The sequence below is a fragment of the Corvus cornix genome, chromosome 5 (assembly GCF_000738735.6).
Source record: "Corvus cornix cornix isolate S_Up_H32 chromosome 5, ASM73873v5, whole genome shotgun sequence".
NCBI lineage: Eukaryota > Metazoa > Chordata > Aves > Passeriformes > Corvidae > Corvus > Corvus cornix.
Genome location: NC_046335.1, coordinates 14,280,083 through 14,304,972, shown reverse-complemented (window position 1 = coordinate 14,304,972; position 24,890 = coordinate 14,280,083). Strand labels below are relative to the sequence as shown.

The 24,890-nt window shown below is 42.6% G+C and overlaps 1 long non-coding RNA gene across 4 annotated transcripts in view; it reads left to right on the top strand.

The window, feature by feature from the left end:
* The first annotated feature begins 384 nt into the window (after window positions 1-384).
* Window positions 385-24,890, top strand: part of LOC104686311 — a 167,200-nt gene continuing 142,694 nt past the window's right edge. The window contains exons 1-2 of one of the 4 annotated variants that reach the window (XR_005602020.1): window positions 385-909; window positions 24,214-24,303. This is a non-coding gene — a long non-coding RNA (uncharacterized LOC104686311). The remainder of the gene's footprint in view (window positions 910-24,213; window positions 24,304-24,890) is intronic. The other 3 variants (XR_005602019.1, XR_005602022.1, XR_005602021.1) reach the window with 3 other exon arrangements.

The following is a 24,890-nucleotide window of genomic DNA, read 5'->3' as shown; positions in this document are numbered from 1 at the left end:
TAAATACTTCAAAGAGGATGTGCTCCATGAAGACTGGGTACATATTTAAACCTTCACAGCTCAGGAAGAGAGCAGATTTAGGGCTGGTATTCATGAGTGTCTTGTACTGCTGATTTAAAAAATACACAGATTCTAGAATTATTCGGTATATCATTTATTTACTCATCCATCTGTAATACTTCATGAGAGGCAAGCAATAGGATGTGAAAGAAAAAAATTGCAAAAATATTGATAGTGCCTGAAAGGAAAGCAAATAAACTGAACCCTTTCGTTGATGGCAGAAGAAAGCAGTGGGGGCTCTTCTCCGGGAGATGCTCGGGGATGGGCCGCCGGCAGCCGAGCGAGCGGCTGAGGTTACCCAGGAGATGGTGCTGTTGGACCGGGAAGCGGCACAGCCCTGACCCAGAAGCATCTTTCAATGCGGTCCTCCCTGTTTTCCATCTGTGTTGCATGTTACTCTTTGGGGTCCTCGTATTCTTTTGGGAGAAGAAGGTGTCGGTGCTAACCAGGCGCGCATCGCGGTCCGGTGTGCGATGCCATTCCCAGCCAGCCAGCCCTGCGCCCTCGGTGGAGATGACGGCAGTGCTTGAAGGCGATGTTTTTCGCCGGGACTGCGTGGCTGGCGAGATGGTAACGCCGAGGCGGGGAGCAGCTTCACAGCTCACTGCCCTCACCGGAGCCACCGCCTGAGCAGCGCTGTGCCCCAGCCAGGCGCTCGCCGGGCGCCCGCTGCCTCGCGTGGGGAGCAGCACGCCCGCTCCGGGGGCTCCTCGGCGACCCGCCAGCTTCCCTGCCAGCTTCCCTGCCAGCTTCCCTGCCAGCTTCCCTGCCAGCTTCCTGCCAGCTTCCTGCCAGCTTCCCTGCGCCATCCTCGGGGCGGCCCGTCCCGCGCACACGTGCCTGGCAAAGGTAAGCGCAGGGGCGGCTCTGCGGCCGCACGGCGAGGGCGAGTGCGGGGCGAGTGCGGGGCGAGTGCGGGGCGCAGCTCCCGGGCACCCTCTCCGTGTCTCGGCACACGGGCACTCGCCTCCCGCCGGCACCTGGGCACCTGTGGGCCCTGCGAGTGCGAAGATCTGCGAGTAGTTCAGGGTGGGAAGATCTGAGGTGGCGAAGGGGAATTTGGGTTTCTTTCGGTCCAGAGTGTCTCAGCAGAGCAAGAGGTCAAATGGTTGTGGTGACGTTTTCTGTCGATTTGCTGTTTTAGTAGCATCCTCTCATCTCATTTGGTTCAGAGGCTTCAAATTTGGCCAGAAAAGATCAGCAAGAACTGGAACAGGTTAGAGGATGCCCTGGGAGCGACTGTAGCAACATCAAGTCACCAGACTGGGTACTTGAAGAATATTTAATGGAAGGGAACATCAAAGGCCTTTCCCAAGTTGCAGGAGGGCTTCTGTCTCTGAGTATTTCTGCATGTGTAACCAGGCAGTGACCAGGCTTTTATACGTGATATAAATCTAATTCCCCAATTCTTCAGCCTGAGGTCTTTTCTATCTGAATGGGTATAACCAAAATAAGATCTTTCTACATGCAGGCAGAGACGCCAAAAGCAAACTTCCTGCAGGTATCTGGGTGGGTTACAAGGCCTCCCTAATTGCAGCCACCATCATGCTATGAGCCATTTTGAGTTTATTGAACCCATCTCTCTGTGACTGAAGTGAGCATGGCCAGTGGTGGAGGTGAAGTGGCTGGTGAGGAAAGAGCCATCACAGAGAGGATGGCCAAGCCTCCCTTGGAGTAGATCCCCTGGGGAGGCCAGTGGCATAAGGATTTGAGAATTATGTCTGTTGTGCTGCATTTATTCTCCTGTCTTTTAAAATCATGAACAGCAATTCAGTGGCCAGTGGTAGGATTCTAATTTTTTTTTTCTTAACAATAAATGATTTAAAGATCAGCTGACACTTTGTGGGGGCTTTTGGTACATGAGCAATGATTTGGCATAAGCTGGGTAGGGAAGCAATGGAGAAACTCTGCTGTCCAGCCATGCTTAGGTATGTCAGCAGAAGGAAACCAGAAGAAAATACTAAAGAACAGCAATTCAGGAAGAAGTATAACCAGCCCAAAGCAAGCCTGTTCAAATTCCTTTGCTTTTCATGTGAACTTGAGGTACAGTTCAGCTCACTCTGCTGAACAAGTGTCAAGTTTTCAGGCAGGAGCTGGATGTTCCTTGGGCCTGAGGAGTGTACTGTGAGCAGGAAATGGCTCAGGGCTCAGGCCACAACTTTAATGTGGTCCTGCACATCTCTGTCTCAGAAAGATAAGCTCTTCCTACATAGTGGAGTCTCAGCAGGCACCAGACAGGAAGTTACATGCTTTGTTTTAGGGACCATTTTGCACTGAGCTTATGGATCAAATAAAGCACTTAGGATCAGCACACTGACTCAAACCTAGGAAACCTCTCTGCTCTGAGGCCCCAAACCAAGCAATAGCGTCTGGCCTCCTTTCACCCCAGAAGCTTTGCAGTTCTTTCTGAGACAGGAACCCCATCCCAACAAGTGGAAGAGTGTGTCCTCTTCCCTCCTAGTTCCCTTCCAGGTGGCCGAGTGCTTTGTTTGAGATGGGCAATGATGGTTTGACCTCCCTCCCATGCAGCCTTTCCATGTCTGGAGGAAAGTGCTCTAGTCACTGCACTATTGCAGACAAGCAGTTTCCAACACCACTGGTATGGATTACACACCCCAGGTTTGCCAGCTACTGTCCGATTACTGCCTCTAGAAAGTATTAAAACAGGGGGTAGGTGCCTTTTTTACCAGCTTGGGCCAGAGACAAAAGTCAGTATGAAATTTCAGATCAAAATGCTGTTTTTTCTAGATGCCTACATCCTGATAACCTGATTTTTGGTTCTTAATCGATATTCAGGAAGGAATTCAAGACAAGACTGCATCTGAGACTTCTAGCAGACATATTAATGTAATATAATCCTGTAGCTTAGTGAGAAATAAAGTACAAAAAAGTGACTGAAATTTCAGAGCATCTGGGTTCTGGCTGTGTTGAGAGGATTTGTCAAGAAAGCTCCTGAGGGAAGAGTAGAAGAAGATGCCATGAATTCCACTTAAGAACAATAATAGAGTCTGGAGGGCATGTATGTTGCCAACAACAGTAATACTGGGCAAGCAAAGAGGAAGTCAGTACAACTGAGTGTCAGGAAACCCTTCCAAATCTGAAAATCTAACCTTAATTTTCCAATACAGTTGTTTATTAATTAGTGTAAAGATGAGATGAAAGGGAAATAAAAAGTAAGTATGGTGGACTGCAAAACACTAAAATTGTAAAATAAAAACGCTTCAGGTTTGTCAGTCAGAAGAGCAAGAATAATTAACTAGTAGTTCAGAAACGAGATCACCAAAGATTAAAGGCAGAAATTAAAGAAGATAAAGACATTGCTGAGAATCTGAATGATTTGTTTGCAGCACTCTTCAGCACAGAGAATATCAGAGCGATACCTACTGGGACTTGCTCTTTTCTGGTAATCAAGATATGTCAGAAGGAAGAGCTGGAACAAATCGATAATTTAAAAGCAGCAAATCATCAGCTCCAGATGGTACATTGAAAAGTTTGAAGGAGCTTAGTATGAAATAGCTGATCTGCAGCAAAAATATGCCTTCTTTAATTAAAACCAGCTATTTCTCTGGAGAAGTGGAAGGTAACAGTTGTACCCAGAGTTAAAAGCAGGACTGAGATAATTTGAGGAAGCACACACTCTCTATACCCAGATATACACTTCTGTTTTATAAGCTGGTTGAAGACAGAATATAAAGTAGGAAAAGAAAAAAAGAAAAATTATAGTAGCTAAAGAGAGCAAGTTTCTGCAGGAAAGAGTCATGCCTCATCATTGATCTGTTTTAACTCCAACCAGGGCAGGCTTGTCATGGGCAAACAAGAAGGAACCACTGTAATTTAGAAAAACCTCAGAGGACCTTTGGCCATACAGGATACTGTGAAACAAAGAGAGGGGAGCCTGCTGGGAATGTCTTGGCTGATGAGACTGTGCCGGGGCTGCATGTCCAAAGAGCTCTGGCCATCCTTAACATGTCCGTGCTGCATCAGGCCTGTGACTTGTTCCTGCTCTGTAATGGTGTTATCACACCCACGTGATGCCAAGCCCTGCTCTCAGCTGCCCTGGGAGGTGAGGAACCAATGAGGGGATGAGTGACCTGTTTCCAGCCTCTGAGAAAGCTTAGCAGAGGTAGTTTCAGTGCGTCTGTCAGGCTCATGAGTCTGAAAAGATGAACAACTGTTGAGAAAGCTTACACACTGCTTTTAAATTTTAAGTCCCAGAGAGGATGGAGAGATTGCTCTGGGGAACTGCAGGAAGGCAGAAACTAGGAGCTGAGGAGCATCAGTGGCAGCTGTGGTAGGAAGCTCTTCCTTGGGTAGCACCAAGGTAGCAGCTTTGTGGTGAAGTCATTCATGGGGAAAGAAAAATATGACAAAAAAGTTAAGACCCTCCAACTTGTTAGGTAAAGGCAGGAGCTGACTGGCAGAATGCTTTTTACCACTGTCACTCACTAAAAGCATGTCTAGTACTACTTAAAGAAAAAAATGAATTTGGTTATAGCGAAATAGAAAATGAATATGACAAAGCATCTAATTTCAGAAGAAGAAACAAGAGGGAATGTATTAATTTTCCCTCCCAGTGCTATGCATGAATTAATTAAATACAATGTCAATGTCAACATTGTTTAACAACCCTGTATGTTTATAATGAATACTCTGGATGAGCTGAGAGGAAAATCCATACCTTTTCCCTTAGAGGGGATCCATAAGTATCCATAATTTTACCCTTAACAATGTAGCTTTTTCCTATCTTAATTTTATGCAGATTGGGACTATTTGTGGACTCCTTATTGTGTTCTTTGTTCCCCCATCCTGCTTCAGAGGTACCTCCCTGCTTCTGTGCTGTCAGTGAAGGTTGACAAACTGACAACATCACTGGAAAAAAAATTTCAGTAGGATTCTGTGGAAGAGCTTAAAAAAACCCAAACAACCAACCACCAAATCTTTAACAAGTATTTCATGTTCAGAACCCTTACTAATACAAATGTATGGTTTTCATCAACTTCAACCAGAGGTTTTTGCTCACTTAGGCAACAGAACTACCACCTTCTTCTTTCTCATTTGTTTTTGCCTGTCTCCATTTCTTCTCATCTCTTTTTCTATGTATTCTTCCCTCAGTCCTAGGCTCTTCCCTTCCCTGCCTCCCTCTCACAGGTGTATAATGCTGCTGTTGCTCGTCTTCTTCTATACCTGCTCCTGCCTCCTCACAGCCTTGTCAGCTCACAGCTGTACCAACTCTGGTGCCCAGCCAGAGTCAATTATGCCAGCCGAGCTAATTAGAAGGCACAAGATGCTGCGCCTCATTCTTGAGACTTGTACAGCTCACCATCTCAGTATGCTCTGCTGATTAGGAAATACTGATTTATAGTAACAAAAATTATAACAAAAAAATAGTTTAAAGACTTCTGGAATAACCCTGCTGGTTTTATCTTTTCTCTGTTCTGTGTAATTATTTTCATAGTAATAAGTTCTAGTATACAACACTTCTAGGGTTTCACTGGGTATTTTGTGGGGAACAGCATGAGACAGGAAATGCCTGGAGAAGTGCTGTATTTATGGATGATAAACTAGGCTGTAGATTTTAGAAAGACTGTATTTTGCCTTTTCCTTTAAGTTTTCTTATGCAGTCACATAAGGGAGGAAAGGATGGTGCAGAGGTGCCCAGGACACTTTTAAATTAGCTAATTTAGATGCAAAGTCAGTTTTGCCGTGGCAGCATGGAGCAGAGCAGCATGGCTGATTCACTCAGCTCCCCAACAGTCCTGAGGGTCCCACTGCTCAGCTTTTCCAATGCTCTTTTCTGCAAGAAAAGTCTCCCCTCTCTGATGCCATGGGATGCTGTGGTTCATGTCATCACACAGTAATTCAGCTGCTTGATGTGACAGTTTGCTGATATACAGGCTTGTGGGCTTTTCCAGATGCAAGATCCTCAGCAGAGTTGAATCGCTAACGCTTCAGGGTCAGTAGGTTTGGGTCCTTTCTTTCCATTTATGAAAACACCCATAACTGTCAAAGCTCAAGAGAACCAAGACCCTACAAAAAACCTGAACCACTTGCACATCAATGCCATCAGCAAATGTTTCTTTGAGCTGGTTTTCATGTCTGAGACCTGGACCAACATGCAGTGATCTTGTTATTTCTACATCAGCAGAAGAGCAGACAGCTCTGACATCTCTTCCCTTATCGAAAAGTACTTTGGGCTAGAAAAAACAATAAGATCTTGGTGATGGTTGCCCAGGGCAGTTCTCAAAACCACTTTATTCATCATTAAGACAAAGAAAATTGTTCTCAGTTGCAGGACTATGGAGTATGAAATAGAGATTATAGATACAGTCTGGGGGAAAAGCTTTGTGTTAATTATCATTAATGTCTTGTGAGCTCCTCTAAGATGTCTAAGTTGTAACTGTTCAGCTGGGCTACACCTAGCAGAAAAATACATCTGTTTTCTGCTCATCCTACCAGAGTAAGGCAAATTGTAACTGTGCAGTTTGTGATTACTTTTTTCCTTCCTGTCCCCTTCCCCCATGGCTAAAGGGTCCTTAGGTTGGTGGGCAAGTTGTTTTTCCTCACAAAAAAGCTGTAAAGGGAGAGTGAGACTTCAAATCTCATGTTGAGGAGAATTTATTATATAGTTTTTTGTTTGGAGAAGCCAAAGTTAAAAGAAAATTAAATCAAATTTTTCTCAGAAGAGGCACATCATTTTGTCTGGTCAGCTATTGTGAGTTTGTTTTTCCTGAACTGCTGAGTTCAGCTGGAACTTTAGGTGCCTGGTCTCTTTGAAAATCATGCCCAGGGCTTTCAAATCCAGGCAAAGGGCCATGGTGGTTTATATAGTAACTCTGGCACAGAGGATGAAATAGAGCCTCTCTCTTTCAGAGGGACCTTCTTACTTCAAGGACCTCAGGGACTATAAGTACTGAAATCTTGCTGTTAAAAGTCCCTTCTGCTTTGAGGTGTTCCACCAGGGAGTGCAGTCTCCAAGTTCAGCACAAAATGATGCAGTCACAAATAGGACACTGCATCTGAGCCCACTCTAGATTATTATCTGACACTATTATTTTTTCTTGTGGAGATCATAAAGAGTGCATGATGGAGCCCAACAACATCTTTTCTAAAGAGTACTGGTATCCTGAGAATATGACAGGAATCTCTCAGTTTGAGGTTTAGTAGGTAGCCAAATCCATGTTTCACTGTAGTGTAGTGGGGTTAATACTGCATTCTGTTCACTATCCTGCTTTGATTGGAATTTCAAATGCTAAATCTAATCTGACCAGTGTAATTTTACCTCCTGGTTTTTATATGTCTGCTTCTAGTTGACCATTCTATGTTGCCATCTTGCTTTTTTGTTTGGATGTCACTTAGATCTTCTGAAAACAAGTTTACTCTATTCTGGCATGCAGAACTTTCCCAGCGAGTCCCGGAGATTGATTTCTGGAGACTTACTTGACTTTGAGATCACATCCTGGAGGATGGTGGTATTGAACTATAATTGGTTTCTCAGAGTTGATTTTCTCCTCCTATTAGTTCACAGAGCAGATGAGTGATTCACTCACTTAACTCTAGATTGGCTCATGAGATTGAAGAGCCCGTCCTTGCACTCATATTTTAAATATCTCCTATCATTTCTTTATAAACAGGCAGTTGAATGATACTAAGTTTGAACCCAAAGTACTTATTTGCTTTACCACAGTGATACACAGCTGAGAGCATCCAGTCTGGTGTAGCTGTTAAGAAAATATGCTGTTCCAAATGTGCTGCTTTTGCTTATATGCCCCACTGGAGCTCAGCAAATATGTATTATTTTTATTACCATGATAATACAAGTCCATATGGTTTCTGATGAAATTTGAAGAGACACTTACATTTCTCTTCTGCTTATAATTAGGGCAGAGCAGACAGTTCGGGAGGAGACCCTGACCTTTTACAGTAGTTTGTAGGGGGCTGTGCTCATGATGCCAGAGCAGGAATCATGAGACTCTTTAAGCTTTGTTAATGACTCTGCTGGAGTCCAGGGCTCGGGTTCTGTTTCCTTTATATCAATGACTTAACCTAATTTTTTTAATCAATGGAGTATCACTGATGAACCCCCAGAGTAGGGTTTGTCCTTGAGCCTGTTTCTGCAGTGCCAGTGAAAAGTGACCAGAGACACTAGGTTTGTTTGTGCTGTCTGCGTGTCCTCCTTGGGAAAATGGGGAGTAAGCAGTGGGACACACATGCTGAAAAGCACTTTGCTATGGTGCTGCTGTGTCCCAACCAGTGTGTAAAACCTGGGTAGGTTTAAATGTGAGTTAGGCAAACACTGGCATCTGCACGGAGTTGTCTACATGTGAAACAGCTGTCTGCGCTTGGTTTGTAGTCAATGGTGGTCGGTCAGTCCTGCCAGAGTTGTCCAGAGAGGTGTCCAAGCATCAGGGGCTCAGTTACTTAAACTGACTTGTCTGGTGTCATTTGAGATGGCCTGGAGTAAGTGGGACATCCCCAGAGAGCTGAAGATTTACCACAGGACTTTTGCTGTCCTGGAAGCTATAGGCCACACCAGACACCTCCAGCAGTCAGTTTATACAGTCAAACCTAGTTGTCTGCTTGAGGGTAGCCTGAAATGTTCTCTAGGGTCTGCTCACTGTATCAGCAAACTCTCTCAGTGATTGCAGCCTGGACACAGCACTCACATGTAGACACCTGGATGGAAGCACCTTCACCTCCATCTGCATCCAGTCCCTTATGGCTGAAGATACAGGTCTGGCTTCCAGAGACATTTAGAGTTAACTATGTAGGTAAGCAACTCCAGAGAGCAAGGTATCTGGCCTATTTTTAATGGCTACTGTAGGAGCAAAAGAAGTGCCCTCTGAAAATGCCTTTCATCAAACTGGCTTCAGAGAGACACTGGGCATGTAGCTATTTAACTTTCAGGTTTAGAAAGTGAAAAGCATCCCACCTTTAGTTCAGATGCAATCCTCTTAACACCACTGACCCAGAAACTGTTTTCTCCAGTTACCTGCAGGAAAGGCCTTACGGGAGACACAGTAATGATATTCTGAACCTCAGGAGCATCTTGAATGTTTCTCAACTTTGCAAAATGATGTTGACTTAAAGATAGTTGGAACTGAGCTGTGCACAAGCTAAAAGCTTACTGTTTTTTCCCTTCACCAGATAATACTTTGCACCTTTCAGCCCAAAAGATCTGTGGAAATGAGCATAGTTTCTCACTCTATTTCCCTGGACAATTTCAGTCTTCACCACCTGGGTGGCATTTTCTTACCCCTTCCTCCTATCTGCATTCTTTCTGAAAGATGAAAAGACCACACTTTCACTTGGGTTGTTCTGGGAGGCATACAAACCATGATGGCTGCTGTGGGATTGATGGGAGAAGTTTAGTGTGGGAGTAATGACATTCTCAAATTAAGGCTGGCTGACCCAGATGCTCTTTATAGAGGTATCTCATTTAGAAGCTTAAGTGAATTATATGGTCAAAGTTTTAAAAGGAGATGTGAGAGGAAAAACTGGGACAACTAAAAAAGTGCAGCAACAGTGAATGTCTGAGAAGTGCAGTAGAGACTGTATAAATCCACAATTCATCACCCTGGGGACATTTGAAAGTGGAAGTAATTGTAGAAAAGTAAAAGGTAAGTCTTCAAAGGGTGTAGACTAAGTTAATTCCAGTGGGATTAATTTTACTTGCATCAATGAGAATCCAACTCTCACCAGTGTGGGCTGATGGCTCTGGTGAGAAGGTAATAGTGTCAACTTGATATATCATTAAACAATATTACTTTGCCTCTGTAATTGTCCAAAATCTAATATTTTGCAGCTGTTTTGATTAGATTTAGCTTTTTATCTGTATCTAGGTGGTGTGAATGACTGAAACTTTGAAAAGAGCCCACTTCTTTATTCTTGATTTCCATGTATATATATATATATATATATATATATATATATATATATATATGGAAAAGTGCACATTTATATATCAAGTAGAGTCCATAGAGGTATTGGGATGACAGAGCTAAGCAGATCTTGGCAGTGAGCAGTTTCCTCATGGTCACTACTCTATGCTTAGATCCCTGCAGAGGGGCATGTGTATTTGTTTGGACTTCTAAGATCAAGCAAAAAAAGGACACTGACAATTTGATGTCTGTTTCATGTGATGCCTTGTTCCTAAAGATCCTTAATGACCTTAAAATGCATAATGAAGAGAGGGTCAAAACACATGTGATGCCAGGAACAGTACCAGGCTGCTGCAGTCCAGCATGGGCAGGGGATTTGCACAGGAGCCTGGTGGCAAAACAGGAACAGAGCTGAGATTCCTGGGTCTCGTCTCTCCACAAAGACAAGGCTCTCTGTAGCAGTCACCTACACACTCCAGTTTTCTCTTCACCCATGCTGGGTGCTGCAGTCAGGAGTGCTGCCCAAACCCATTACCAAGGTTTGCTTTGTGCAAACAAACTGCAACGCCATCAGTGCTTGATCTGCTAGGTTGATAGGGTATGACTGCAGCATGAGCCCAGAAGTGAGTGCCACTCCAATGGGGCCAGCAAGTTGCTGAGCTCGTGTCCATTTGAGGAATCGTCTCCTGTTGGATGCCATGTGCTCTTGGGAGAGGCCCTGGCACTCCGTGGTCAGCCACACCTAGTGATGGACCCAGCTGTGTTCCCTGTCTCTAATTGTCATGACCTGGAGCTTGGAACAGAGCAGAGATTATTTTGCTGGATGAATAGTATCCAGTGTTCTTTGGGGGACCACCTGGGAGGGTATTGCATTCCAGAGAAGCTGCTGATGGCAAATGCCCAGAGGAAGGCAACAGGGATAGTTTTGACAAACTGAAGTGGGAGATAACTTAAGCAGGTTTTGCAATGTAATTGAAAGTGTGATACTTCAAGTGAATTCCTCCATGAGTGTGCCTCCCTCAGCTCAGCCCTCTATACTTCTTTCTTTCTTTGAACCAGCACCAGTATCTCTTACTTGCAAATTTTCATAGGCAGAGTTTTATTGAAATAACCAGAAATCGAGGACCTCTATCTTCACATCCTCTTTTAATGCTTCTTGTAATCATTTGAGTTGATTTTTGCCCTCTCTTTGCTCCTCCAGATGCTGTCACAGTTTTACTACATCAGTACAAAGCTTAGGCAACCTCACCAATCAGTCATCCTGCCTCGGGGCAGCAGGTGCCTCAGCAGGTGTTATTTGCTGGAAGGAGAGATTTCACTTGGGTTAGGATGATGGGAAGAACAGCTGATGTTGGCAGTGGGATTGGAGGAAAATGATGGTCCCGTGCACATTGGGGTTGGCTAATGCTGTCATAGAAAATGTCCCTCTTTTGGAATTCATCTGACTAGCAAAACCACCTTCACTATTAGTTCGGATCATGACAGGAAAAGAAACTCTCCTGTATAGAAGACACTTCTTGTCCTTTGCTTATGTAAGTCAGAGCTATGGCTTCTGGGCTCTCACTGGATGCCTCCTTTTCTCTGTACTTTTACAGCTCATTTGATACAGTTTTGAATTGTGGGTTGTTGGGGTTTTTTAAGGTTTTTAAAAAAAAGATATATTAATTACACAAATGCTTGGTGGAGAGCAATGCTCATGTCAAAAGGTTTAAGCTTTGGGTTTAATTTGGATGAATGCCTGAAATTTAGCTCTGAACCAGTGGCAGTCTTCGAATTTATAAATACTAATATCCACCTGAGATTCTGGTCCAAAGCAAGAGCAAGACTTTTATTCTGTTCAGGTTCTTCATCTCTGCTTATCACCATAGTAAATTAGGCCTTTTCAGGCAAGCAGCAAGTGGTATGACTAACAACCTTGTAGTGCTTATTCTTTCTTCCCAGCAGTTTCAATGAGAACAGCCAAGGTCTGGCCATTCTGGCCAAGGACTTAAAAAAGTGTTTGATATTTTTGAGGACTCTTACAAATGTTAATACAAATTATTTTTGTTTGGGAGTTTGTCTGCTCTTGGCTGGCCCAGGTTAACCAAGTATAGGGAACAGGTTCAGGATCCTTCCCATTCCCCAAAACCATGGGGTGAGTGAGTGTCCATAACAGGTATTTAGCCACAGAAGTCAGTGCCTGGGAACAGAGTGATCAAATAAGATAAATTGGAATGATAAATCAGCTGAAGCGGTGACAACGGGATAGGAATAACACTTCAGTTATGGTGAAATTGTAGAAGTTAAAATATTCATGCATTTAAAAAATAGGAATTTATGTTTTCTTGCCATCTTGAATAGGATTTAGAAACGACATTGAACAGTTAAATGAAACCCGGATTTAGGATTTTGTATATGATAAAGTCAGGTAAATCAGCAGGGATTTTTTCTGACTAATTGGTAGGACTGTGGGCGGAAATATCTGTGGTACTGTGTGCTGTGTAAGCAAGCACATCTGCTTGCAGCACTCTGCTCTTCCCCAAATTCATATTCTTATATGTGTGTGCTGATTCCTGTTCCAACACAGATAAAGCCATGCTGCAATCTCTTGGTAACAGGCTGTCTGGGTGGACTTGGGAATTTTTACCCTATGGTAAAGTCGGAAATGTCACCAAGGCAGGGCTTTCTGTGCTAGTTGGAGGATTGTGTTTCCAGTATAAAGAAAGACAAGACAAACAAAATGTCACCTGTGTGACACCCACACACACTTGGTCTGAGCACAGGGTTGAAGGTATCCAGCTGTACTGTAGTCTGCAGGAACTCTACTTTCACCTGCAAAAGGTGAGTAGAATAGGGAGCTTCTTTTCTTAACCACCCATAATTGAATACTGTTAGTATTTAATACTTGTATCTCAGATAGTTGCTGAAGTGCTGAACTGCTGTCTCAACTTACCCACATGCAATTAATAATATTGATCACCCTACACTGACCTTGAGAGTTAATAACTGGTTTTTCCCTTAGTTTCCCTTGATGAATGGTGCTTTGTACATGCCAACTTATAATTTTGTCAAGGTGTCAGATCACAGGGTCTGATCCTGCAGACACTGAAATGCAAACAGTGCTTTCTGCAATGGTTGTTTCTTTGGGACCAATAAGAATATTTATGTCTAGGCTGAGAAAAAGAAGTACTTTTTTATTTTTACAGGATTTTGCCTGGGTGGAAGCCTATACAAATATTTGTATATGAACCGAACTACTTGAAAGCTGTAGTAGGATACCTGCACAAAGGTTTGGGTTTCCAAAAGTCTAGCCTTATTTTCTCTATCAAGTAATTAAGTGGTTCTTTTCTCCATCTAATGATAAAGCGTTTCTGTTTTTCCCAAAAAATCCTCTCCCAAAGTAAACACCCTGGTTAAGACATAGAGAGATAATTGAAGCAATTTATTTGTCTCATCTCATTTGGAGAGACATTTAGAAATCTTTTTGCTCTAGGTAATATGAACAGCATCTTTTCCCTAATTACCTTGAACAAACTGAAGAATTTATTTATGGTTATCTTTTACTAATAGGCTTCCCTGCTTACCTAATCCTCATTTTACTAGTATTATCTGATAATGAGTCAACAGTACTGCTCTCGTTTTGTATGACATTTTTTTCTTAGACTCCTGCTGTACTATGTGTCTTTTTCCTTGCACATATCCCTCTGCTGAGATCCCTAACAGAAGGATCAGAACTACTGCAGGCCTAGAAACACAGAATCTAGCAAAAAAGGTTCTGCTAAAGTCTCTGAAATATTTTTATTCTCTGCTGCAGAGAAAATCAAACAGATTTGGAATGTGTGAAGTGGCACTCCCAACCCAGAGCTTGGCATCTCCGAGGAAAGCTTTGCAGTGCTGTATTATCCAAGAGACACATAGCGAGGGAGTTTGGGGGAAGAAATCCTCCCCCACATCGGTTTTCTCACACCAGCACTAACACTCATTGGTGGAGCAGTATGTGGGAACGGTGTGTGATAATCTCGCTGCTCCCTCTGCAGAGCAAATGGAGCACATTGTCCCATAACAGCCACCACTCAGCGCTTTAGCACTGGTTTGCCTTCCCCAAGGACACATATAACTGCCCCCTTCCTTTGGACAACTGTCATCATCTGAAAACACCTTATCTTTGTAAAAAACATCTTGATAAACTCTTCAAACACCGCTTCTTCCCTGCATTTGTACTCATTCACCCCCTCCCCACTGCATCCTCAGCTAAAGCAGATTATTGCAAAATCCATTTAAAAAACACAGCAGTTTTATACTGAAAGATATCTAGAGGGCAGCAAATCCAGAGGGAAATCTCATCCTTCAGTGCAAACGAAACCTCCTCTTTTATTTAATTTCTGAAAAATCAAACACAGAGTTACATAAAGCTTTTTTTTGTCTCTCTCTCTCTCCACAAAGCAGCAAGAATAGTAACATATCTCTATGAGGTTGAGATATAATCACACCTGGGAGCAAATTTTTAATTTGATTAGAGCTTACAGTACTGGGTGAAGCCTCTAAGTTCAGGTGTGAGTTATGAAGAAACGGCTCGGCCATCCATAATCCCATCTGAAAGCAAATGTATTTTTAGAGTATTGCTGTGTGACACAGAATGCTCCTGAGTTATTTGTGTATAACTGTGCTTGATGTGAAGGATATATTTAATTTAGTATTAAGATTGTGTTATTGATTGCAATTCCATTTTCCTTCACATTTGGTTCAAACTGTAGTTGGCCAAACAGCAGCTGGGTTCCATTTAACTGTTGGCAGTGGAAATCAAGACTTCTGTGACATCTTGCTTTATTGCATACTGCCTTCTTCAGCACGTTTTGACACCCTTTGAGAAAAGTTTCTGCAAATACCCTTCCTGATTTTCATCACCAACAGTTAATGTGTACATGGTGTTTGAAATCTCTGTTTGGTGTCCCTAATATCTTGTGTTTGGCACTTGGGGTTTGGAACTTGGCCATCAAGGAGTGATCAGAATGCTTAAAAAAAAAGGAGGAAGTTTAAAAATAGCCATGCTAATGGTTTGAGTTTCTACTCAATTTTTGAAGATTTTCACTTTAATTGTGTGTGAAAAACTGGCATCTGCATGTTGAAAGATGCAACTAGATGCAAACCAATGCAACTTTTTGTGGACACTGTCAGTAACTACAGGGAAAAGCAGACAAGCTCCTCTGAGCACACTTGGGAGTACTAGGGCCTATATGTCAGAAGGTACATCTCCCATTCCCCACTTTCTGAAGATGCAAAATGGAGTTAATGAAGTGACCTCCTTTGGCCTGACACTTACTTTTACATTTACTGATGAAAAATGTGACATGAGAGTGGATGACAACAAGGGCAACATATTTGCATTGAAATAGGATAGGATGCATGCAGGAGAGAGGAGGATTGGGACTGTGTGATGGCTGTTTTTGCTGGAGACTACGCCTGAAATGAGAAGGATTTGTGTGGTACCTGATAGCATTTATGACAAAGGCCATACAAGAGCACAGGCAATTTCCTGCTAATTGCTTTTCTTCTGATGTACAACCCCCTTTTCCTGTCTCATACATGTGGTGATTTTGCACAGCTAGAATTACATTAGCACTGAAATATCAGGGAATTTTTGTCACTAGGATAGTCAGTCATTACTGAATATGCAAAAAGCATCACCTTCCTTACTGTCTCTGCCATCTCTGAACACCTCTTCAGGAAGGGAAGATTCCCTTTCTCCGTTCATCTCCACTAGAGCGTTCCTTTTGCCTCGGGTAATTGTTTATAACGTGACCACCGGGCGGTTTTCTAAAGCAGGTTGTGAGGTGCAGGTTCAGAATGATGCACTGCCAAAGCCAGCTGACCTGCTGCTGTTAAGGGTCATAGAATGGGTAGGGTTGGAAGGGACCTTAAAGGTCATCCAACTCCATCCCCCCTGGCAGGGGGGGTGTGGTTGGCCTTCAGAGCTGCATTTAATAGCAATATATGACTGCTTTTTTTTGTTTGTTTGTTCGGTATTGTGTGTACCTTGACCTGTGAGCAGTGGGTATATCTGAGCCATGAGAGGTTAAAACCTTTGGGACTCCTTTGGTTGCTCAGAAAATTCTTGCTGCCTTGGACTTCGTAGATGAAATATAAACACCATTTGCATCTACTTAAAATCTGAATTGAACTTGAAATTTCTGTTCAGTCCAGTGGTGAATGTAGCTACTGTTAAATTGCTCCATTAACTACAAAGCAAAGTTTAATCTGCTGTGTTTTACTTTCATAAAAGGTTTCTAAGCACTGCTAATGTTCCTTTTTATTGTGTTCTTTTAACTTTATAGGAAACTGAAAGCTTTGTCCTAAAAAAAAAAAAGAAATAGGATCAAAATACCTATGAAAGAAATGCAAAGGTTCAAAAAAGAAAGAAGAAGGGAGCAGCATTACCAGGAAGAATAAAAAAGAACAATGATGGAGCAACTTGCTGTTTTGCCTTTTCCTTTCCAAAGGAAAAAGTTGGTCAAAGAGCCCCGTTAAGCAGATTACTTCAACTACTTGTGGAAAAGATTACAAGTGCAATCCAGAAAGGCAATTACTTGTTTTTTTTTCATTCAGATAGAATTTTTCAGCTTCTAACATGGAGTTAATTGCCCCCCCTTTTTTTTTTCCTCTTTTTTTCTTGTAATGGTCCTTTGCATAGGTTTATTCATCCTTGAGGGCAGCTGCTCCAAGTATACAGCAATTGCCAGATGATTACCTCTTTAATGTTTTCACTGAGTACTTTGCTGGTTAACCTCCTTAACTGGAGAGCTGCTTATTGTTATTTATGTCTTGTCAGCATAGAGGTTCATTAAGCATTGGTAAATGACATGTTTTCATATCTGCTGACACTAGAAATGCAATATGATCAATTGCAAATTGACTTCAGTGCAGCAATGGAGTGCATTTAACACACATCAGTGGATCATTTGTACAAGCAGAGCTCGAATTTTTATGGCTGTTTATGTCTCTCTAATATCCAAGTATAAATTCTCCCAAGCCAAGCGATTCTTAGTAAAACCAAATGCAAAACTCTGTCCAACAAGTGATCACGTATCCCAGGCCGGGTCTCAGCACAGGAGGTTTTTGGATGGCAGGAAGCTGAACATGGTGAAACAGCCCTGCTTGCCTCAGCTGTGCCAGGAGGCACAGGTGGGCTGGGGCATCTCTTGTGAGCCTTGCCCTGCGTCAGGCTGCACCAGGGGCAGCTCCCCAGCACTTTCCCTCGCTTGCTGGCTTGCCACCGCCTCAGGAGGGTGACACTGGTTCCTGCCCACACCCCAGGGCAGGTCTGGAGATGGCTTTGTGTATGTTCGATTCCCAGAAGCTGAGCTGATGACACCTCTGTGTCCAGGTCCTGCGGGGCGGGGGTGTCAATGATGGGGAGTCAGGAGCTTCCAGTACCCCAGGTGTCAGTGGTCTTTTAGTGCTCTGCCACTCCCACTCCTGGCAAGGGAGCCAAGCTCCCACTAGGTTGGGTCCAAAGTGCTGCTTTCTGGTGCTACTGCAGCAGCAGCTCCTGAGGAAGCTGCAGTTGCCTTCAGCGGCTGAAGCCCATTGTTAAACTGACAGCCTTGGGGATGGGGGTGCTGGGGCAGGGCCTGAAATCTGTCCTGCTGCACATGGTGGCAGAGCATCCACTGCAATAGCACTGTCAGGCACTGGGGATCTCCTCTGCTTCCGACGCCTGGAGTGGTGATCTTCCTTATCAGTGCTTGAGTCTCCTCTCTAGGATGAGCTACAACCCCATGCCAAGGGCAACTAAGCAGTGACTGTATCCCTCCAGGTTGTCTCCTGCCCAAAACTGTACATGCATGTACATTTAGTTGCTTGTCCCACACTGGAGTACAGGCTCTCCATCTTGTTTTCTTCTGACCAGACCAAAATTTCTAAGAACTACTGATATTTCTATAGTTCTGAGACTGCTCTTGCCTGAACCAGTGTACTTAGACTAGAGTAGGTCACCTTCACAGACACCTCTGAATTTCTAAACCTCTTTCTTCAGAAATTTGTCTCAATGGCAGAGGTAAAATTTTGAACTCTGCAGATCCAGGCAGATTATATAGTTAAAGATTTGCCATCAGAGCTAAGAAAAGCATATAGTTACCTTTATTAGAAAAAAAAATCCATAATGCCAGAAGGAAGAAAAAAAGCTTTTTGAGGAAAGGTTTTCATTAAAAAACATCATCAGGTTTCAGTTTAACAAAATACCATAAATAAAAGAAAACCATGAATGCAGGCAGCAGCCCTGGGAGCATTCAGTGCTGATTTACTAGGACATATCTCCTGTAGACTTAGATTATTATTTTTCTCTACTCTTCTGTCACACATTGTTTCATGTCTGAGATTCCTCGCTAGTAACTGAGAAAAGGCAGAAAGGATTTACTCGCATTAAATCCATTATTTTATGTACTGGAGAAAAAAAAGGCTTGTGTTGAAATCTCTTTGGGAAGAAAGTAAGATCTTACATTGTTTTAATTGGAGTAGCTTTGGCAATTTGCGATCTACACGTAAGTAAAAAGATTTTGACATTCATCTGGAGTATCTGACTCTTAGCTTTTGCTTTTCTTCTGTTGGAATATTTGCAATATGCTCATGGCTTTATATGCTATGATAATTTTCTTGTTTTGTCTTACAAAAATGAAATTAAACTTCAGATTGTCTTTTGTGTATAGAAAAGACAGGAGCTTCTGATCTAATCTGTTTGATTGGAGACCTTCCTGAAGAAAAGTGCTGCCTTCCTTGTTATACTTATTCTCACTAAATATCCAGAACCATATTTGCTCATGGGTAGCTGAAGTACTGGTTGTGTTTGCTCCCTGTGGATTGGACCATGTGAAACAGCCTTGTTTCAGCACTATGAATAACAGAATGCTGAATTAATATTATGGCCCCCTAACAAAATTGTTTTGATGTAAGATTCCAATATCCTTATCTTGTTACAGAGCCATAATACTTGTTTAGCATTCTGTTATTCATGTGCTAAGATGATGTTAATGGACTTACTAGGAGTCCAGCTATGGAGTTCATGCTGGGGTAGAGTCCAACAAACGAAGGCAAATTTCAGTGCAAGTTTAAGACTGTAAGGTGGAGCAGATGGCAGGGCTAGTGATTTTGATCTTTGTTATCAACATGCTGATTGTCCCTGCACCTTTTTCTGTTGTTTTTTATCACAGTGCAAGGCCAGATCCTGCCCTGAGGGAAGCTGCAGTGCACTGGCAGCACAGGCTGCAAACTGTGTCTGAATAAGGTGTATTTTTAAAAAAGATAACTCATTGGTCACAAAATATGAATTTTTGTTTAAAGAAAGCAATGATAAAATTGATGAATGATAGAAAGATGAAGAAAAATGGGCTAAGAGAGGTTTGAGTGTCTAAGAAAAAGTGTGGTGATTCCACTAAAGTCTTGATAATTTAACCAAACTCTGCTTGTGCACAAAAGTAATATGAACAATTGAAAGGAAAGAAGAAAGAAAGAACAACTGCCCTGTGTGTCTTCAGATAGCACATACATTCCATATAAAATTCACCAGGAGGTACAGTATATAAAATTTTGGTATGCACTAAGCCAGTAATAACCAAACAATTTGAGATCATGGGGAGTTTCACCATTTTTCTTTCCTTTCTTAAAATCAATTAAAAATCAATTTTATTCCAAGAACACTGAAAGATAATTTATAGGGAATTCTACCTCTGGATGATGATGCCCACTAACAAAATGCAAGAAAAAAGATGCCAGAGCTCTTCAGAATGATCTCTTAAAATCTGCTGGAGACATGCTGGGGTCAGGCTTTCTCGCGGCACTGCAGACTCCATTTCTGCCCTCTCTGGCTGTCCAAATAGCAGTGCCAGGCTGTAAGACATGGAAGTGCTTTTCCTCCAGGCTGTCTCAAGATCCCAGGCAGAGCTGGATGCTCTGCAGACAGAGGAAACTGCTTCTGACATCCTCTGCAGAAACCATCGTGGTCCAGTGAAGGGGTGGGGACAGAGATGTATCACTCCCCGGCTTGCCGTGTGTGTTCAGAGGCTGCTGCCCATCCCAGAGCTGCAGCCAGGCTGGGGGCAGAACCACTGGCCCAGCCAGGGGTGCAGCAGGACGTGGAGCTGGATCCATGTAGAAGGCTGTGGTCCTGTTCTGCATGGCTCCTCTGGTTTTGATAGACAGGGATCCGAGTGTTAATGTTACTCATAGTTGCAAGGATGAAAATTGACCAGAAATACCAAAAGGAGCAGTATTTCATTAAGGAAGATAGATTTATCGACTGTCTAGACTGAAGTTAGTTTTGTATTCACACTTCAAAACTTTTAATTAAGGTTTACACTCATACTGTCTAGCCATTCCCAGGTTAGTTTTATGAAAACATTAACCTTGACATTTTGACAACTTTTTTCTTTTCATTTAGTCTCTCATTTAAAATTGTTTTCATTGTCTGTGGTTTAGTGATTCCCTTGGTCCGCTTACACAACCAAGCCCTTTGAAGAGTGACAGCTCAGCAAGCCCAGTGGCAACTCCCAGCACAGCATTTAATTCTCAGTTCAAGCTGAGAAGTGGAGCTCTACCTCTGTGGCACTGCACCAGCATCACACTGGGTTTTGCAGGCAGAGAGGTGAAATTTGCCTCCACACCTGCACAGTGCACTTGTGAGAACAACACCCTGGTGCCTTCACAGCTTGTGGGACCCAGGGGCCAGCAGGGGCTGTGGGGCTCTCCCTCACCTCTGTGCCTTGGCAAGAGGCTCCGGCTGTCCCTCCTGCCATCACATGCACACAAGTACTGTACCTCCCAGTGCAGTCTGTTTCTCTAGAAGATGCTCCAGATTCTGCATGGGAGGCCCTAAGCAGTTCCCAGTGGCTTCTGTCATGTGCTGGGACACACAGCGTGCAAAGATGCTCTGACAGTGCCACGTGTTGATTTGGAAAGTTCAAGTTCAGCATTGTTGTGTCAGGAAATGCCCCAAATCACCTAAGAACTTACTGCAAGACATACTTAAACCTTTCTGCCCCAGCTCTCCAAAGATATTTAGGCAGAAATGTACGTAAATTATGTACACTTACAGTGATGCAGGGAGGTGCTGTGAAAGTCATACAGGAATGTTTCCATGGCCAACACCAATTAAATGAGCCTTTAAATTTTACTGATGTATTTCTTCTCAGCTGCTTTTCTCTGCTAAGCTGCTGTGGTTATTAACTCTTTGGAGTTCACAGGTGATGAGGCAAAATATTTGGGTGTTAATGGCAGCACTTTAATAGACAAGTAGAGAGAGAGAGCAGTTGTAACATGTCTCTCCCTAGGGAGACAGGAGAACACATCAACTCTCAAGAAAGGAATAACTCTTACCTCTGCATCCCTGCATATCTTTCCTTAAGACTGCATTGTGTTGGGGAATTTCCATTCCAATCCCACTGACAGAATGTGAGCAACTGGTCTTTCAATTTTCCTGGAAAAGGGGAAAATGAAGTGTTTTGTTGTTTGAAACAACAGAGAAATGGTGGTAAGATGGCATAATTCAGGCCAAGCTACTGTGAAAAGAAGGAAATGTTGCTGAAAGAAATTGCCAGAGAAGAGGAATGCCTGCAGAGAAGCAGGAATGTAAATAGTGTGGGTGTGTTCAGCCTTTCCTGTAGAAGATTCCTGCATGTCCTCCTGCTTCTCTTTCAAGTATTGTGCACCATGTTGTTGAGTGGATAAATTGAGTGCACCCCCTGGTTCCATTTGTAGGAGCTCAAGATGAGAGCACTGAGTCACTTGCTCTTACCAAAAGTGACTTTCTAACTCGAGTGTGGATCAGAAACTAAGAAGAACGGTGACATTTTACAAAGTAGGGCTACGCAAAACTGTGGGAGATTCTGCCTCATGTAAGGCCAAGGGGAAAAGAAGATTGGGACTGCATTTTTAATACTGTTTGGGAATCCAGGGTCCCAAGACAGGCGATGCACATCCTTGTGAGCACGAGGGAACAGTGAGGAGAGTGCGTGACCCTGTGTCACCGTTTCCCTGCTGGAGATGGTGACAACATGTTCACAGCAGGAACACAGTCCCTGTTCCCAGGGTGGGGAGAGGCAATGGGGACCTGAGGAACCAAACAAACACCACTTTTACTTCTGAATAGCAAATGCATCTCTCTATTTGCATACACTGAACATCTGAGGATTAACTGGAAAAGGATAAATGTGGGAGTTTGGTATTGGAATTAGGGTTTAGAGAAATCTGACTAAACAAGTAGTGTATAGGGCTTGACATAAAATAGGCATGGCAATGAAACTGATAAGGGAAACACCCTCGGGAATCCTAGAATAGAAATCCTCATTGATCTCTTCTGGCACTGAGAAGTAAAAATGCAGGTCTACATATGGACAAGCACTCTGTGAGGGAAAAAATTACACTCAGGTGATAATCCCAAATCAAAAGGAGTTCAGAAGAAAGAGAAGTGCCTAAGTCTGTTTGTTTATAACTGAACTTTACAATCATGGATGTTTTTCCCTGAGGACGTGACTGTATTGATAATTCCAAAAATTAATAGGAAAAAAAAACCAACCCAGAAGAACATATACACTAAGTTATCAATAAATTGTTTTTCTTGCCATGCAAAAGAAGGAAAAGACTGGCCAAAAAATCTTGATTAATTCTGTAGCATCCTAAGGTATTGCTCTGTGTCAGAAATGTAAATATTTTCCTCAAAGGAAAGTATTTTTTTAATCACTCCAAAGGTTAGTGGTACTGATTTACCACTAACAATTTATTTATTATTTATTAACTGTTTATTAATATTATAAAAATCTAGTCTGTTTTCTCACATTAGTTTTCTTTTCTCACTTCACCTACATTGGATTGCAAAATTTGGCCCAGCAAACCATCTTTTCAACACATTTGACCCTCAATAATAAGAATATTGATTTTGTTTTAGGGAACCTGGCCTGGCATTTAAGTCTACAGTATCTGATTCCCTTCTCTGACACAAAACTTATGTATGAAAATGAGGGCTTAATTTTTTGGGGCTCATTTTCCTTTTTGTAAAATATGATTTTTGGGAAGAGAGTTCCCCAGCTTCATCCTCCTAATAACTGGAATTCTTCTTCTAGTTTACAGGATGGATGTGATTGTGGCAAGTTTTCACATAGTATCCTTATCTAAATATCTCTACAAAATTAAATAGTTATTTTCCTCTCATGGTAGTTAGTTCCTGGATGCCTTACAGACTGCAATTGTCTCCTCTTTCAGTCTGTTTTACTGTGCAAGACAAGAATTCCAGCCTTCTGTCATGAGAAAATGCTCCTCTGATCACCTCCATAAGCCCCTCCATGCCTCTCTTTTGATGTGAGCTCTTGTGTGCAGTATCCAGATGGGATTTCTCTCTGTTTTGTATAAGAAGTTCCAGTAAGAAATTTTGAATAAATGTTTGTCCCCTCAAAAATAAGGGAATCTTTCTGAGCCTGTTCACTTATAAAAATACATAGGACAGGGACATGTGCTTGTGGTATCCCAGCACCATGTTTGTCACTCTGTCCTTTACCCCCAGCACACAAGGAAAGTCCAGCTGAACAGTCAGCATTTCTTGGGGCACACCCTGTCTAAATAAAATACAAAATCAAACAATATGGAAAAAACCAAAACAAAACAAAAAACCCAAAACCAAGCCAAAAATGTGTGTGAGTTGCTGTATAGCTATTGTTTAATAAGAGTGTTAAGCAAGAAAATGCTTGAAACCACTTTGTGGGTTGAGCATAGGACACCTTCTTTGTATTGCTCTCCCCTCTGCCCTTGTTCACCTGTCCATATTCTGCAGCTGCTGGCTGCAGGAACACGCTCAGCAGAGGCAAAACTAGACCACCCTAGGTTCCTAGGGCTGGAAGGAGCAGCCCTTCATGGCGTCCTGGCAGTCACAAGGGCCAGCACAAAAGGAGTGGGGCAGTATTTGATAGTTCTGGTCTGGAGCAAACTCTAGTCCCCAAGAGACAGGCATGACCCCCCTTGCTGCTGGAGTGATATGGGGCTGGGATAAAGGGGAAATGTTAAGGACAGAAGCTGTCAGATGGGGGGTTTACATGTGGCTGATACTTCTGGGATTTAACTGAGGATGGCCTCTATTTACAAAATGCAACAGCTATAACTGTTTCATTGGAAGACTGTCTAGTGATAGCTGCTTTGATCTACTTATTTTCTAAAGTTTATTTTCCACTTACAGTTTGTGAACTGATCTGGTTTAGACTTCAAGATGCTAGCATTATGTCTCCAGACTGAAGCATTTTGTTGTGTCACTCCTTGTTTCTAGTGCCAAGATCACAGTCAGAAGGGAGTCACCCATGAAGATTTGTTCATGCAGCTAAGCAAACTTTCATGGATAAAGTCCTAAACAAAAAAGGTCAGTTGTACATATGTAGTTTTGTATATGTGTAGTTTTCTGACTTACGAGGAAAATTCTTTGTGAATTAATGCAAAAAGAAATGTTTTGTTTGCTTTTTTTTAAGAGTTATTTGTGGAGAATACTGTATAGGAATAAGGTTTTTCCTAAAGTTGTCTAGAAACAAGCTGGATCCAAACACACTTAAACTTGAAAAAAAAGTGAGACGAATGAGGTGAGGCTCTGGGATATCTAGTCTTTTTGTTTCCTCTTAACTTTAGGGGTTCGCAAAACTTCCTTTTTTCAGAAGATTTTAAGCAGAGCTCCAACCTGGCTGCTAAAAGTTACCAGTCTTTTAACATGCCTCTGTACATCTCATTTCTGTTGGAACTCTCCTCTTTTTGACTGTGTTTGTATCTAAGCAGTGGGTTAGTACTTTGTGGCTTTAGTACTTTGCAGGATCTTCTGCTAATAGTCTGCAAATGCCTGTGAATACCTCAAATTTTCAAAGAAGCTCGTTGGGTTGCAATTTTGCTGCTTGGAAAGGAAGGCTCAGGTGCATATCAAGAGGTTTCTGCCTTGTGACTGTTTCAGACTCGCTGGTGTCT